The following is a 17,087-nucleotide window of genomic DNA, read 5'->3' on the forward strand; positions in this document are numbered from 1 at the left end:
GGAAAATAATCTGTATGATATAAACTGATTTTCCAAGTAGCTAAAGTTTATGACTATAAAGGCCAGTTCTTAAAAATGCCAATAGCTGTCATGAAACAAAAATATAGTACACATCATACTGCCTTGTAGAGCAAGGTGAAAGTCAGTTTAGGTTTTTTTTCATGACATAATAATTATTAGTCCAACCATGATACTCACTTACTGCAAAAGACAAAACTATTCCCAACTGTTCTCCAACACCAAATAGCCTCTTACTATTATATACTTTTATATATAATTTTATATGCTTTTTATAATTTTATTGTCTTCTTTAAATGTTAATATGTATTATTTTTAACATAGTTAATAATTGTCCTTTGAGAGCAATTCAGAAATCAATTTTGAACTTTGCTTTACATTCAATTCTAAATCACTTTGACTTTCCTGGACAGAGAAAGAGAGAAACCTTTCTCCATATTTCTCGTACGTACTGAACTCCTGACAGATACATACATATAGTATAGGAACATACAAAATAAGCAAAATTTATTTTTAGTTTGTCTTGTGTTCAGAATGTTGAAAATCATTTGAATTCCAAATAAATGAAAATTTTCTTTTGTTAGTACAATGAGAATCTATAATATTAAACTATCAACAGAAATTTGAACTTACTTTATATCAAATGGGAAAATGAGGAGTCTCTAACAGGTATACAAAAGAAAACACAGAGACCAATTTTTTGGTTGCATTTGACTAATCATTGGTGCCATATACTTCTTGCCAATTTGGGGACTTGTGGTCCATCTCATTTTCAAATCCTGGCATTAAATTCACCACCTTTCACCACAATGCTAGATGGGAAGAATTTTTGCTTGCTCAATTCTTTATCTCCATGCAAGCTTATGAATCCACATATTCATTTAGAAATGCATTTAGCCACATGTGTTCATGCTCATGTCTTACACTCTCCCTAATCATAAATAAGGAAAGTAAGACAACTGAATCTTCAACCACCATTTCTTTGAAATCTCACTAATATAATATGTTAAGATACACAAAGCAGCTAATACCATTTTAGTAGGTGTTCTCATATACTGTGAAGAACTTGATCTAAAGGACTGTTGGTTCCATGAACCTAGTATCAAAAGACTGTAAGAATGAGATCTAGTCCAACATATTTGGAGAATAGCTTCTCATTCTGGTCCTCTTTTGCACACTAGCTTATTAAAAGGCCTGAGGATTCTTACTTTAACAAACCTGGGTAACTTTATTTAATACAATAAAACCTTATAAATTTAGGTCAATTTATGAACAAAAAAACCCAGAAAAATGTTGTATATTGTTTTCTTGATAGAAAAAGCTTTTATTGTGTTGTATATTATATGTGATTTCAAGCTATACTGTGGAATGTGAAGAGGCTGAATAAGGGGATGGTTAAGAACTTAAGTTCAAGTCCCAATTCCGGAGTTGTTTACACAATGTACTCTGACATTTACAAGCCATGTGGCCTTGACATGGTACTTGAAACCTGTAAGCCTCATCTTCTTCACTGGCAAAGTGGTAATATTAGTCTCTATATCAAGGGATTTTTATGAAAGGGGAATGACATGATACATACCTGGCACATAATAGGAATATTATAGATGATAGCTAATATTAACATTTTTCAACCCACACAAGTTGATTCCCTGGTGCTGATGAGGCAAGTTCAGCTTAAACTTATAGTTACAGAAAATCCTCATGGAACATCTTAGGTGTCAATGGATGAGGAAAAGATGTGTTTTCCAAAAATAGAAACCTACCAGGATTTTATTGGAGGTTATCCTAGGTAATACTGAGCAGTTAATGGTTAGAATTTGAATGGGGCAAGTAGAGAAAGCAATCAGCCTGGTCATCAAGGTTCAAACTATATGTGGCTAAATAGATATGTACCTTGAATCATTCCAACTATAAGTACGGTCTCCACAAAATCCCCAGGTATGATGTGGCAATATGTGCTTTTCTGAGCTCCCTTTTTTTATATCCTTTAAGGCTTTTCAAATTTCCATCTTTGTGCCTCTGCTCTACTATTTTTCCATTCTGACTTTATGCAATTAAGGCAGTAGTTATTCATCTCTGCTCCATCCAGAGTTTCTATCTCATCTATAGACTATAAGTTCTTCAATTACAAGGGGAGCCTGGCACATAGAAAGTGTCTAAGAAATGTTTGCTGAGCCAATGTTATGGGGCATAAAGCACCTAATTCTACCTAATGACATAAAGGTGCTAATTTGTGTGAATCATGAAGTGATCACTTTGTTACAAATTAATTGCTATTTTAAACTTCCTGAATATCATATTGGTGTTCAGAAATATTGAATCAATTGATTTAGTCGCAACGTTTTCCAAAAGAAATTTAGAAAAATATATCTACATTTTTACTTAAAAATTATTTTAATAGTAGCATACCTAGAAGTGCTTTTTGGTAAATATACATTAGTAACCAGTTCAGAGTAGATTGCAGGAATATCATGACTCTACCTTTTTTTTTTTTTTTTTTTTTTTTTTTTTTTTTTGAGACAGAGTCTCACTCTGTCGCCCAGGCTGGAGTGCAATGGCGTGATCTCGGCTCACTGCAAGCTCCACCTCCCGGGTTCATGCCATTCTCCTGCCTCAGCCTCCTGAGTAGCTGGGACTACAGGCGCCTGCCACCACGCCTGGCTAATTTTTTGTATTTTTAGTAGAGACAGGGTTTCACCACGTTAGCCAGGATGGTCTCGATCTCCTGACCTCGTGATCCGCCTGACTCTACTTTTGTGAAACTTGTTTAAAGGGTGAATCTGCTCTAAACAGTGAATGTCCAAGTTTCAAAAGATTGTATGACTATGGTGCAACTTATTTCTATTGTGAACAAGTTTTACATTTCCGTAGAACATTTACTGAGACTTGAAAGTCCAGGTAATTTTACACTATATATTATTTTTTTACTAATTGCTGCTTAATGCAAAGTCAGCTTCAGGCTGAACAACTATTGTTCCCTGTCCCTGCCTTAAATAGTAAAAATCTAAATTGTGCCTAAGGTGGTGATTTACTTTGAAGAATGTCCAAAGTATTTTTTTCTACTTGTTGTAATTTTAAAAATCTCCTTTATTTTTTGTGCAGTATCTTTGGCAGGATCCCAGTGCTTGGATGGGTATAGTTCTAAAGCTTGCCCATATTTTATTCTGATGTCTATTTTAATGTACTTTATGGGGAAAATGTTTTTTTAAAGTCCCTTTTCCTTCACACTATTCAGATGATTCCTCTAAAGGAAAAGGATATCATTATCTTAAATAGCCTTTGATTTACATTGCCTCATCTGTTTTGTTATTCAATCAGAAACTTTCTAAAGGACAAAGGGAAACTTTTTAAGTGCTAAGAAGAAAAAAAAAGCTATCTTCCAGTGATGCAATAATAATAATTTTTAATTCTTTTAGATCCATGTGTGTTTTGGTTTTTTTTCCTCAATGTGGTAAGTCTTGCAAGTTGTCCAAGGAATTAGGCTAAGTACTATTCTTTAGTCTTAATTGCAAGCATGTAAAATAAATTTTTCATTAACTTCACTTGGTACTTTTGTTGTTGTGGAGGGAAAAGTAGGCTTACACTAGGCACTTGATCAAATTTCAACAGCTTTAAAAGCCTTATCGTGTTCTTGGTTGTTTCCTCTGTTTTTGATAACTAAAACACCATCTTAAAAGTTAACCTTAGGGAAGAACTTTTGACTTTCAAACTAGTGTATTCCACTATACCATTTTGCCAAATGCCAAATGATGATCAATGTTTAGGGCCAAGAGGCATTCAAAACCAAGTTCTGGCCATCTTGTATGAATACTAATCACAATGGCACACAAGTGCAGGTAACATGGAAAGCTTCCTGAGTACCTCCCAGCCAGAGAGAGTCATGGAAAACCTCTTTCTAATTATTAGTAAATGGAATAGCCGTCCGTCTCTTTGTCAGCAGGACATAAGTCAATTCAGCCATTGGGGTGAAGGAAGTGGGTATGAACAATTTAGAGGCATCAGTCTTTGCATAGAGGTCATGGCTTTTGTCATTTATTCTCAGGTAGTGGGGTCTGCTTTGTATCAGAGCCTATGTTTTACTAGTTATGCCCTGCCCACCCCTCCCACCCCCACCTTTTTTTGAGACAGAGTCTCACTCTGTCACCCAGGCTGGAGTACAGTGGCGCTATCTCAGCTCACTGCAATCTCTGCCTCCTGGGTTCAAGCGAATCTCCTGCCTCAGCCTCCCAAGTAGCTGGAATTACAAGAATGCATCACCATGCCCAGCTAATTTTTGTATTTTTAGTAGAGATGGGGGTTTCACCATGTTGGCCAGGCTGGTCTCGAACTACCGACCTCAGGCAATTCGCCCACCTCTGCCTCCCAAAGTGCTAGGATTACAGGCATGAGCCACTGCACCTGGCCCCCTTCTTTTGATAGAAGTGCAAACTGAGACCCAGAGAAATAATCTTCCTACTTAAAATTGTGCCACTTGTTAGTAGCTGGTCCAGGATTCAGACTCCAAATTTATGTCCATTCATTTACTGAGCAGGCACTGGAATACCTATTCAGTCTCCACAAAGTGTTTTATAATCAAGTTTGAGAAAAACATTGGATTGAACGGGGATTATAATACAGTCTAATAAGTACTGATAAATGCATAGACCAGGTGGTGTTAATGCAGAGAAGCCACTTAACCACAGTGTGCTACTGGTCAAGGAATATTTTTCAGAGAAGGACTGGGTCAGCCATAAACCTTGAGCAAGTGATCTAGACTTTTGAAACTTCAGTTTCCTTTGTTAAAACTACCTTGTAGAATGTGGTGGAAGGTTACAGAGAATGGTTACAAAGCATCTGGCCCATAGTAGGTGCTCACTAAATGCTAACTGGAGTTATTATAAATGGAATGAGGCTATCTAACCACCTTTTAGGAAAGACAGGTACTGTCTAGGAAAGTGTACCTTAACCTAGAACCATTCCTGTCAAGTATTCCTCAAGCCACAAAGTTGCAGATGAGGCCAGTTTTGGGTAGTTGTTTGAGTAGTATGTGGCAGCCAAGACGACAGTGAAGAAATCCCCTGGAAATGTCTCCAGCAAATGCAGTAGGTCCTTTGGCACAAATGCCAGAAGAAACTGAAGGAGCTGGAAAGAGCCCTGTCCTAGGAAGTGGGTGACCCTGACGGTAAAAGGAATGTTGGCAACAGATTTATAAACTTCTTTTATACTTTGAAATAATGTGTTCCCAGTGAATCATCTTTCCAAGTTCTGGATACCCACCAAAGCTGGGGAAATGGTACAATCACCAGAGCAGAGGTTTTTATCCTGGGAGTCCATAATAAATGGCATGCATTTCTGCTATGTGCACTTTTTTCTGGGGAAAGTATTCATTTCTTAATCAAATTCTCAAACCGCAAATCATCAAACTGCAGAAATGTTGTGATCCACCGCATATAAAGTAACTCAGTCCTTTAATTCAAGGTCACAAACAATTCTGGCATAAAGAATTCATACATAATTTGGGAGCCCCACAATTATTATTTCTCCAACAAAAATATTTATTAGCCAGGAGTGCTCCCAGGGTTCTTGGCTTAAGCAGACACTTGGACAAGTGAAGTATATTTGGCCAACTTGTGCTTCTCACATTGGCAAGCCACCAGCAGCATTTTTCACATTGGTAGTGCCCCATGGAAACACCTTGTGGGATTTTACCTTGTAAACTCATTGCCAGATTCCTCCTGTTTTGGCGGCAGATATGCTAATTTCTTGCCAAATGGGTTTAGGCTGAAATGACTCTAGTATTGTAGAAATATATATCCTTTTTTTTCTTTTAGAAAAATGCATAACTATTCTCAAAATGTATGAAGTGATAAATGTTCAAGGCACTTTTTGCTTACTCAGGGGTAATTGTTTGAATGACCTAAAAGTCATGCCTTCCAACAAACAATTACATTCAATATGGCTTTGAAAGGAGCATCCCCCAACATGCATGTGCACTTTTTTAAAAGTTAAAATTATTATGCATTGTAGTTACCATCTGTGATTTGCTGGAAAAGACCCCAGTGGGAGGAAGCATAGTATAGATGTATTGACTTCTAATCCTGCTTGCTAAGAAACCTTGACAAAGTAGTTAATCTCTCAGCAACTTGGTTTCTTTAACTGTAAAATGAGGGTAACATGGCAAGATTGTTGTAAAGATTCAGTAAGATAAAGATTGTAAAGTAACTGGCACATAGTAGATCTATTTAAGTCCTCTTCCTCTTCCCATATCTCTTTACATAATGGTCTCCTGCCTTGCACTTCCCCGGTCTTCATGTTTTACACTAGTAAATAATAAGAAGAAGAAGTATGTCATAAATGACAGTAAGTTAAACGTTGGGAACAAATAATAGAACAAATTAAACAAACACAAGCATGTACAACTGTTACAGGAAAGGGGTCCCTATCCAGACTCCAAGAGAGGGTTCTTGGATCTCACACAAGAAAGAATTCAGGGTGAGTCCACAGTGCAAAGCAAAAGAAAGTAAAGTGGTGAAAGAATAGCTACTCATAGACAGAGTAGGGCTTCCGAAAGTAAGAGGAGGAACGCGTCCACCTTAGGTACAGTGCTTGTATAAATAGGATGAAAAAAAAGATCATGGGGAGATGTGCTCTGTTACAAGGGTTTGTGATAAAGGATTAATTTTCTTAATTACTGTGTTTTTCATGAATCAATATTATTATCTTTAAAGCAAAATTAGGAATGCTTTTGTTCTTAAGATGTCAGGATATTAGGACACTCCCAACTCTGAGTCTATTTAGTAAACATTATCAATCTGTTCCCTTAACTGTAAACACCTAGAGGCTACGAATACCTAGCTTTCTGGGAATGCAGCCCAGCAAGTCCCAGCCTCATTTTTCTAGCCCTCACTCAAGATGGGGTTGCTCTGCTTTGAACCCCTCCGACACAACTTCTCTGCTGGGTTTGAAGCACCCTTAGGGAAAGCAGCTAAGGCTAGGATCACATGACTGAAACAAAGAGCTAGGTAGTAGCAAAGAGAGGGCCTTCTAAATGACACTTGGAATTTATTTCCATTATGGGTGATGTCAGTGAAATATGATGTCACATAGTACTCAGCTTTGAAGAGGTGGCCTTTTTCTTCTATCCCAACTCTACAGGCTCCTGTGCAAAGAATATGAGAGTGCAATGAGTAAGAAGAAAAAGAAAAGGAAGGAAGAGAATTTGCTTAAAGATTGAACAACAAAAAGCTTATAGAATGAGTCAAAAGCCTGCAAAAAATTCAGAGTTGCACTGATTTTATGAAACCTACTAAAGAAGTCATTTCTTTTAGAAGGGCAACTGCTTAAAATGATGATTAGTTTATTTAGCAAAGAGTTTAGACCAGGGATGTCCAATCTTTTGGCTTCCATGGGCCATATTAGAAAAGAAGAATTGTCTTGTGCCACACGTAAAATATACTAACACTAAGGATAGATGATGAGCTAAAACAAAAAACAAAAAAACTCATAATGTTTTAAGAAAGTTTACAAATTTGTGTTGGGCCACATTCAAAGCTGTCCTGGGCCACATTACAGCCTATGGATCACAGGTTGGACAAGCTTGGTTTAGACTATATTCACTGTTTGATTAACATAATAGTATAAGGACAGAACATTATAGATTACTCAAAATCATGGTTTTAAAAAGTTGGGAATGAAAAGGATTTAATTTAAACTAACAGTTAAACATTTGTTCAGGTATTTAGGAACATTTGGTTAACTAAAGCTATTTCTCAAAATTATAAAAGTATCATAGCATAATGTGTGTGTTTTTTTTTAACTGAGTTCTCTTTTCTTGAATACTGTAATAAAACCTATATACCATCAATTGAGCCACTGTCCTCTTCATCTTCTATCTGGCCCAGTAGACCATCTGGTTGATAATTTGACGTTGTGAATATTTTTACTTTTGCCAGCTAAGCTCTTCCTACCTGCTATCACAGATGAGCCACTCACAGGTATTATCATTAGCTTGTTTACAATGTCTCTCACGTCACCATTTGAATTTGGTGAAGCAATCAGAAGAAACAGCAAAATTACATTCCTTTCTGAGTAAAGCTAAAGAAGAAAAGCTTTTCCTATGCAACTCAATCCAGACACTGGTGTTTCTTGGACCCTCAGCCCATTGCTGATTGAAGCAAGCACCCTTACCTTATTAAGTTCATTAGAATAGAACTTTATCATAGTTTCTTGGTGTTTTGTGCTTGCTGGAAGAATTTACTGGAAGAATGCACGATAGATTATTTTGCACTTTCACAAATCACAAAAAATCCCTCCTCTCATGCCACCTTGTAATGCAAGTTGTTTAACATGCCTGTTGATCTAAAATCTTCCACCTTTGCCAAATTACAAAGGTGGAAGAATCTTTGTTAATGATCCTTGCAGTTAAAAGTTACTCTCACTTTGCTTAAATACAAAATCAGCAATGCAAAGGATAAACCGAATCTCCCAAGTAAAAGTGGACAGAGGGGCTCTTGATGCCTCCTATTGTTCCTGATAGAATACCCCCTAAGGCTCATGCATTACACAGTGTGATGGAATAAGGATCCTACGGATCAGATGAACCCAGGACTCACAGCTCACCTTCCTTTCATTTTCCGGCCAGGAAAGAAATAACATCTCATTAAAGCGAACATCTCATTACCATATAAGAAAATTATTGCCATGCCAGAGTTACTTCCTGTCAAGTTCATTTCTTCCTACATCAGTGGTAGGCAGGCCTGTGCTTAATCTATTAACCATCACTCAGCATTCAAACTTTTTCAGATTGTTTGGTAAATTCATGATTCACCTTTGGTAAATTCATGATTCACCCAAATGACTTTACATGTTTTATTTACTGGGTTTCAAGGGCAGGAATTTTCATGTATGTGGTTCTAATCCAGGTGGATTTTCCTATTTAGATGTTTTGGTTAATTGCGCAGTCATTTACTTTCTCACCAAGAGAACGAATGAAGGTTGTCAGATTAACAAAAAACAACAAAAAAGTAGATTTCTCAGTTAAGGTTGAATTTCAGATAAATTTTAGTGTAAGTATGTCCCAAATGTCAATTTTTTTAATCTGAAATTTAAATTTAACTGGGTGTCCCATATTTTTATTTGCTAAATCTGACAACCCTAAGAGGTTCTTCTGCAAATCGTGTTACCTGCTCCTCAGACATGGGGATTCATGGTGTTCTTAAGACATATTTTCTGTGGTCATTTCCTTATGATAGATAACAGAACAGGAAATAGGGGCAAAATATAAGAAGAAAAAAGGATTAAACACTAGATGAATATCAGTGGGATAGTAATAACTCAATGAGTTATCTATGAAAGCCATGGAATTTTTAGACTGTCAAAAAAGAGTAAAATAAACAAGATTTCAAGATATACCCAAAGGTTCATTTCAGCCATTCTTCCACAGGCATTAAAATGTATGTTTTTGTCCGTCCTCTTGATTTGACATTTTAAATCAAACCCTCCCCCTAATATGCTTCTGGCTTCTGATATTTTCCCTTTGAACTCACCATTAACTTTGCCTTCCCAACAGGACAGAAATATATTAAATGAAACAATTGTACTTATAATCACAGAAAATCTAGTGTTGTTTCTTTATTAGTTTTTTCTTGCAGACAGAGATGGAAACATTAACAGTTTTCTGCTGCTTTTTCATAAATGTGCTCACAGGCTTCTGAGCAATGGTCATATCTAATGTAAATACTAAATAAATCATATATGTTAGTGAAGAATAACAGATTTCTGAGATCATAACATGCTTATTTAATGTTTTAAAATAAAGTAGTTCTTATTTAAATTTTGCAATAGACAGGGAAGTGTGGGTGCAGGGAAAGGGAAATCCCTGAGAATGTGGCCAAGACATGAATTCATGGATTATACTGATAAATGCACAAAAAAGATAAATCGGTGACAGATGAGGAAATGATACTGGCTTTGAAATGCAATTGAGTCTCTGGAGTAGTACCCAGCCAGGTGGCCCCCTGTTCACAATGTCTCCCTCTCAGCCTAATGGCCATGTAGTTGAATGATCAAGGGGCAGACACCTGACCCAAGATAGGTCAAAAAGTTGCTCAGCCTTTGGAACATTACAGTTGAACTGTGACACAGAGAGAAGTTGCTGGAGCTTAAATCTGGTAATTGCAGAGCTCCAGAGAATGAATTTTTATAGTCATAATCCCAGAAGCTGCCCTAGTTCCTGTTTCCTGAGTTTTGGTTTCAAGCTGTATCATAGATTGCATGAACTAGTCCAGTGTTTTCCCAACAGAAGTCTTTTGCTTAAGTTAGTCTAGAGTTGGCTTTTGTGTTGCTTGCGAGCAAAAAAAATTGTATGATGCTTTGGGCTCAGTTTCATTTCTCATTTTCATTCTCATTCAACCAAATATGTTGTTAGGGGAGTTAGAGTGGTAAATGAGATGAATAGGATTTCTGACTTCATGGAGCTTTCAGTCTAGCAGAAAAAAAACGGATATTAAATTATGGAAATTAAAGGCATATTAATTCACTGAACAAATATGTGTTGAGGCACCTATTATATACAAGGCATTGTTCTAGGCACTTGAAACATTTGTAAAGAAACAAAGATCCCTGCTCTTATATTTTTTTATCAGGAGATGAAAACAGTAAGTAATAAGCATAGAAATACATAAATAAATAATACGGATTTAGAAGGTGGTAAATGCTATGAAAATAAATTAAAAAGTAGATCAGAAGGAATGGTATATCAAATGTCCTAAAGACAGAGAGAAATTGCAAGTTGGAGTAACTGCAAGATTATTAGAGCTGAAATATCAATGACAAGGCCAGTGGCTCAAATGAGGATGAAGAGGTTAGACAAGCTAGATTGTTAAGGACTTTATAAGCCATCTTGAGGATTTTGAACTTTATCCTAAGGCAATCTGAAGCTACTTAAGAGTTTTAAGCCATAGACTGACATGATCAGATTTGCATTTTAAATTTATCATTCTGCCTGCAACCTTGAAAACGCATTGAAAGCTAGCAGCAGTGGATGCGAGAGAATAATTGGGAGGCCCTTGGCCTAGTCTAAGTGAGAAATGGTGGTGCCCTTGACTAGCATGTGTTTCATGAATTGGACAACGATAGCTGTGATAAAATGGCTGTTTTCTACGCTTAGACTTTCAGCTCTTCATATTTAGAATAGATTAATGCCTGTCCAACTTTACCTCTGTTCTTTGGGCTTTGGTGCTATAAAAGCCAACTTTAAGGCCAGGCGTGGTGGCTGATGGCTGTAATCCCAGCACTCTGGGGGGTCGAGGTGAGAGGGTTGCTTGAGGCCAGGTGTTGGAGACCAGCCTGGGCAACATAGCAAGGCCCTATCTCTACAAAAAATTTTTTTGAAAACTTAGGTGGGCATGGTGGTGGTGAATGCTTGTAGTTTCAGCTACTGGTGAGGCAGAGGTGGGAGGATCCCTTGAGCTCAGGAGGTTGAGGCTACAGTGAGCCATGATCATGCCACTGCACTCCAGACTAGGCAACAGAAACCCTGTCTCTAAAAACTAACAAATAAAAATAAATAAATTAAATAAAGCCAATTTGTAATGTTTGGCACATTTTCATTTGCCAAGTTTAATTTGGCCTCATCTTTAGGAACAAAAATATAATATGTAGGTATTTAAGGAGTACAGCAGCTAAGGGATAGGTATTAATTATCCTCACCTGGCTCTGTATCTAGTCAGTCATACATTGCAATCCTCCAACACCGTATAAACAAATCGGGTATACAACACTTTATTAATAGGGCCTTCTCACTAAATCCTTATATTCTTTTCTTTCCTAGAAAGATAATGTAGGTAATATAGAAGAAAACCACATCTCCCTTTAACACTCCTCTGTTAAGTCTAGATTAAGGGTTACATACTGGTAAACAATGGACCATTTGGCCTTCAAATTTTGTTGTGACATTTTGTTATAGTCACATAGGGAATATTTTTTAAAGGCAATGAAATTGGACAGGTATTATACTTCAGTGCTACACAAAGCAATTTTGTACTTAACAGGTGTTTCATGGGTGTAGGTGTATGTTAAGAATATGACTCCCAGTAATTATATGAATGTTTAATTGTTAGCTTAAATACTGATCACACTCTTAGCAAACAGTTCCTTACTTCCTTTGACCTGACTGTAGTTCAGTCTCTTTCAATTTTAAAGACCTAGACAGAACTTACATGAACCTATAACTCCATTTCTTCAGCTCTTGACATCCCCAAATTTAACTAAAAGGAAAAAAGAGGCTTTTTAATTATCTTATTATCTCTTCAAAAATTTTCCTTCTCATTCTTGGGGAGGTGAGAAAGGAAAAGAAGAGTACCAAGTACCACATTTTGTAATGTTGTGACATGCATCCCTGTAGCCCAATTAAGTGTCCTTGATTCTTGAGAAGTCTACCTTTCCTAAAGAAGCTGGGGGAGTATGGGGGGAAGAAGAACATGGTTTCTAACTGCTCCCATTGCAATATCTTATTATAAAAATGTACTTTTTAAACATAGGTTTCCATCTTGTATTACTTTGTGTCTTGGAGTCTCTCCCTTATGAATTACTTTGCATCTTGTTTGAAGTGAACCATTTTAAAATTTATATCCTGTCCTACTTTTATTTCAAGACTTTACTTAAAATATCTTTTTTTCTCTTCGCCCTACTCAGATATGCATGAACATTTTATGCATTTCACACTCTTTAAGATGGAGAAAATAATATGCTAATCTGAATAGTGGTAAAATCAGAGTAGAAATAGAGATTTTATTTTCAAAAGAGTGGACAATGATGTATCTTCCTATTGCTGTCAGTTATCTCTATTGTTAATATAACATTCATGCAGAAAGACATGGATTAATAAAGCAATTGAGTAGAACATGAATTTGGGAGTATTCTTAATTTGATGGAGCCCAGCATAGTGAATGTTTGCTTCTTGAGGGCAGGTAACCATCTAACTTTCTTTTGTATCCCCTATTCCACTCAAGAAGTCAAACACATATACAATAGTTACTAAATGTATGCTTAGATGAATGAAGTAAGTTGAAATTAGTAATAAATACTTATGAAACATCCAACACTGATATGGTTTGGCTGTGTTCCCACCCAAATCTCATCTTGAGTTGTAGTTCCCATAATCCCCACATGTCATGGGATGGACCCGGTGGGAGGTAATTGAATCATGGAGGCCATTACCTTCATGCTGTTCTTGTGATAGTGAGTGAGTTCTCATGAGATCTGATGGTTTTATAAGGGGTTTTCCCCCTTTATTCGGCACTTTTCTCTTCTGCAGCCATGTGAAGAAGGACGTGTTTGCTTCCCCTTCTGCCATAATTGTAAGTTTCCTGAGGCTTACCCAGCCACGTGGAACTGTGAGTCAATTAAACCTCTTTTCTTTATAAATTTCCTAGTCTCAGGTATTTCTTCATAGCAGCATGAGACTGGACTAATACAGTAAATTGGTACCACAGGGAGTGGGGTGCTGCTATAAAGATACTGAAACTGTGGAAGTGACTTTGGGACTGGGTAACAGGCAGAGGTTGCAACAGTTTGGAGGGCTCAGAAGAAGATAGAAAAATGTGAGAAAGTTTAGAACTTCCTAGAGACTTGGAGAGCTCAAAGACAGGAAGATATGGGAAAGTTTGGAACTTCCTAGAGACTTGTTGAACACTTTGACCAAAATGCTGATAGTGATATGGACAATGAAGCCCAGCCTCAGGAGGACTCTGATGGAGATGGGAACTTGTTGGGAACTGGAGTAAAGGTCACTCTTGCTATGCAAAGAGACTGGCAGCATTTTGTCACTGCCCCAGAGATCTGTGGAACTTTGAACTTGAGAGAGATGATTTAGGATATCTGGCAGAAGAAATTTCTGAGTGGCAAAGCATTCAAAAGGAAGTAGAGCATAAAGGTTGGAAAATTTGAAGTCTGATGATGTGATAGAAAAGAAAAACCCATTTACTGGGGAGACATTCAAGCCTGGTGCAGAAATTTGCATAATTAATGAGGAGCTGAATGTTAATCACCAAGACAATGGGGAGAATGTCTCCAGGGCATGTCAGAGACCTTCAGGGAAGCTCCTCCCATCACAAGCCCAGAGGCCTAGGAGGAAAAAATGGTTTCCTGCGGTGGGCCCATGGACCCCCTGTTCTGTGCAGCCTGGGAACATGGTCCCCTGTGTCCCAGCTGCTTCAGCTCCAGCCTTGGCTAAAAGCGGCCAAAGTACAGCTCAGGCCATTATTTTAGAGGGTGCAAGCCCAAAGCCATGGTGGTTTCCACATGGTGTTGAGCCTGTGGGTGCCCAGAAGTCAAGAATTGAGGCTTGGGAACCTCTGCCTAGGGTTCGCAGGATGTATGGAAATGCCTCTATGTCCAGGCAGAAGTCTGTTGCTGGGGCAAAGCTCTCATGAATACCCTCTGTTAGGGCAGTGCAGAAGGGAAGTTTGGGGTTGGAGCCCCCACACAGAGTCCCCACTGGGGCACTGCCTAGTGGAACTGTGAGAAGAGGGCTGCTGTCCTCCAGAACCCAAAATGGAAGATCCACTGACAGCTTGCACCATGCACCTGGAAAAGCCACAAACACTCAATGTCAGCCCGTAAAAGCAGCCAGGAGGGGAGCTGTACCCTGCAAAGCCACAGGGGCAGAGTTGCCCAAGGCTGTGGGAGACCACCTCTTGCATCAGCATGCCCTGGATGTGAGACATGGAGTCAAATGAGATCATTTTGGAACTTTAAGGCTTAATGGCTACCCTATTGTAATTTGGACTTTAAGATTTAAGTACTGCCTTGATGGATTTCAGACTTGCATGGGCCTGTAGCCCCTTTGTTTTGGACAATTTCTCCCATTTGGAACAGGTGTGTTTACCCAATGCCTGTAGCCCCATTGTATTTTACAGGCTCATAAACAGAAGGAACTTGCCTTGCCTCAGATGAGACGTTGGACTTCGACTTTTGGGTTAATGCTGGAATGAGCTAAGACCTTAGGGGGGCCGTTGGAAAGCCATGATTGTGTTTTGAAATGTGAGGACATGAGATTTGGGAGGGGTCACAGGCAGAATGATTGTTTGGCCGTATTCCCACCCAAATCTCATCTTGAATTGTAGTTCCCATAATCCCCACATGACATGGGAGGGATGTGTTGGGGGGGTAATTGAATCATGGGGGCAGTTACCCTCATGCTGTTCTCCTGACAGTGAGTTCTCACGAGTTCTCTAATGGTTTTATAAGGGGCTTTTCCCCTTTTTCTTGGAACTTCTCTCTTCTGCCATGTGAAGAAGAATGTGTTTGCTTCCCCTTCTGCTATGATTGTAAGTTTCTTGAGGCCTCCCCAGCCATGTGTAACTATGAGTCGATTAAACCTCTTTCCTTTATAAATTACCCAGTCTTGGAGGTTTCTTCATAGCAGCATGAGAACAGACTAATAAAATTCCTAAATTTTGCTAGGAATTACACCAGGAAAGGTCAAAGAAGAGATTTTTGACTAGGAATTCAGTGCTGGTTTATGTGACTATCTAGGGCTGGTATGTGACCACATCCAAGAAAGAGCCATGTTTATGAATGAAGAGGCTAAAAAGCATACTAAATTACACAAGTGATCCTCAATTTTGAGTGTGTTGCAAAATCACCCAATTTGGGGCTTCATAAAGTAAAGAGTGCTGGGCCCTACTTCCTGGGAATTTCTGATTTGTAGATCTGGGATGGGAGCTGAGAATTTGCATTTCTAACCCTCTCACTCCCAGGTAATGCTACTGCTGCTCATTCAGGTAGCACACTTTGCAAAATACTGACTTAGACCTTCCTTGGAGAGTTGGCCCAGCTCGGGGAATCTGAACACGCTGCTTGCTCTGTGATCTGCACAGAAAAGAAGTGATTTCAGAGATTTCCAAGAGCAGTACAGAGATAATATAACTAAGGGGGTCTCAGAATAGTGTTAAGGGTCTTGCTTCCCCCTGATTTATAGGATTGACTATACTCTGGCGGAAAAAGGAGACAATGTCTTCAATTCCTCAGATGTGAGTTAGAATCAACTGAAATAAATTAAGTGGAATATAGAATGCATGGAATTGCCTTATTAATAAAGATTGGACATCCCTAATCTGAAAATCTGAAATCTAAAATGTTCTAAAATTCAAAACTTTTTGAGCACCTACATGATGCCACAAGTGAAAATTTCCATACCTGACCTTATCTGATGGGTCACAGTCAAAACAGAGTCAAAACTTTGTTTTGTTCACGAAATTATCAAAGATACTCTAGGAAATTGCCTTCAGGTTATATGAATAAGATATACATAAATGAATTTTGTCTTTAGACTTGGGTACCATCCCCAAGGTACCTCATTATGTAGATACAAACGTTTCAAAATCCAAAAAAAATTCAAAATTCAGAACACTTCTTATCTCAACCCTTTTGGATAATGGATATTTAACCTTTCAGTTAAATACTGTACTTTCTTTCAGTTAAGTTAATGTAATTTAGCAATGTAAGATCACATACATGTATCTAAGATAATTTATAAAATGTTTATACCCTAAAATATCTTTCCTTCTGCAAAGAAAGTTTGTGCTCCTTACTTGACTGTGCCAGTTCATGGTAAAATGGAGAAGGTGGAGAAAGGTCAGCCCAAGGAAAGGGGAAAGTCCATTAACCCAAGATAAATTATTTAGAAGAAACCATATCCATTCTCTACCCATAGGCCTTTCAATTCAATTATTGCTATCTTCCAGGTAAATAGCCTTAGGAAATTTCTGAAAAAGTGGCCAGGGCTTCAGTAAGCAGGTAGCATGGGGATGCATGTCACCCATTGCAATACTGAAATGGAAACTACCTAAAATTTAGAACTGTTTTTATATGCTTCATTGTGCTCAGCTAATTAGGTTTCTTGAATTTTAGAACTTGAGTACAAAGGTCGTGCATACTTTTTTGTGTTCCAGCTGAATTTCATATAATATTGTAATCAAGGACTTCAGGAGACATTGGCATTTTTTTTCGTTACAGATTTTCTTTGAGTCAGGTGGATTTTCTCAATTTGCCAATAAAAAGGAATAATGATATTACATTAAAATGAA

The 17,087-nt window shown here is 37.9% G+C and overlaps 2 protein-coding genes across 5 annotated transcripts in view; one reads left to right on the forward strand and one right to left on the reverse strand.

Annotated features, from left to right (window-relative positions):
* CSRNP3 (cysteine and serine rich nuclear protein 3) overlaps positions 1-17,087 on the forward strand; it is a 208,531-nt gene that overhangs the window by 106,817 nt on the left and 84,627 nt on the right. The window lies entirely within an intron of this gene.
* Positions 1-17,087, reverse strand: part of GALNT3 (polypeptide N-acetylgalactosaminyltransferase 3) — a 210,528-nt gene that overhangs the window by 325 nt on the left and 193,116 nt on the right. The window lies entirely within an intron of this gene.

Source organism: Pan troglodytes, chromosome 13, assembly GCF_028858775.2.
Source record: "Pan troglodytes isolate AG18354 chromosome 13, NHGRI_mPanTro3-v2.0_pri, whole genome shotgun sequence".
NCBI lineage: Eukaryota > Metazoa > Chordata > Mammalia > Primates > Hominidae > Pan > Pan troglodytes.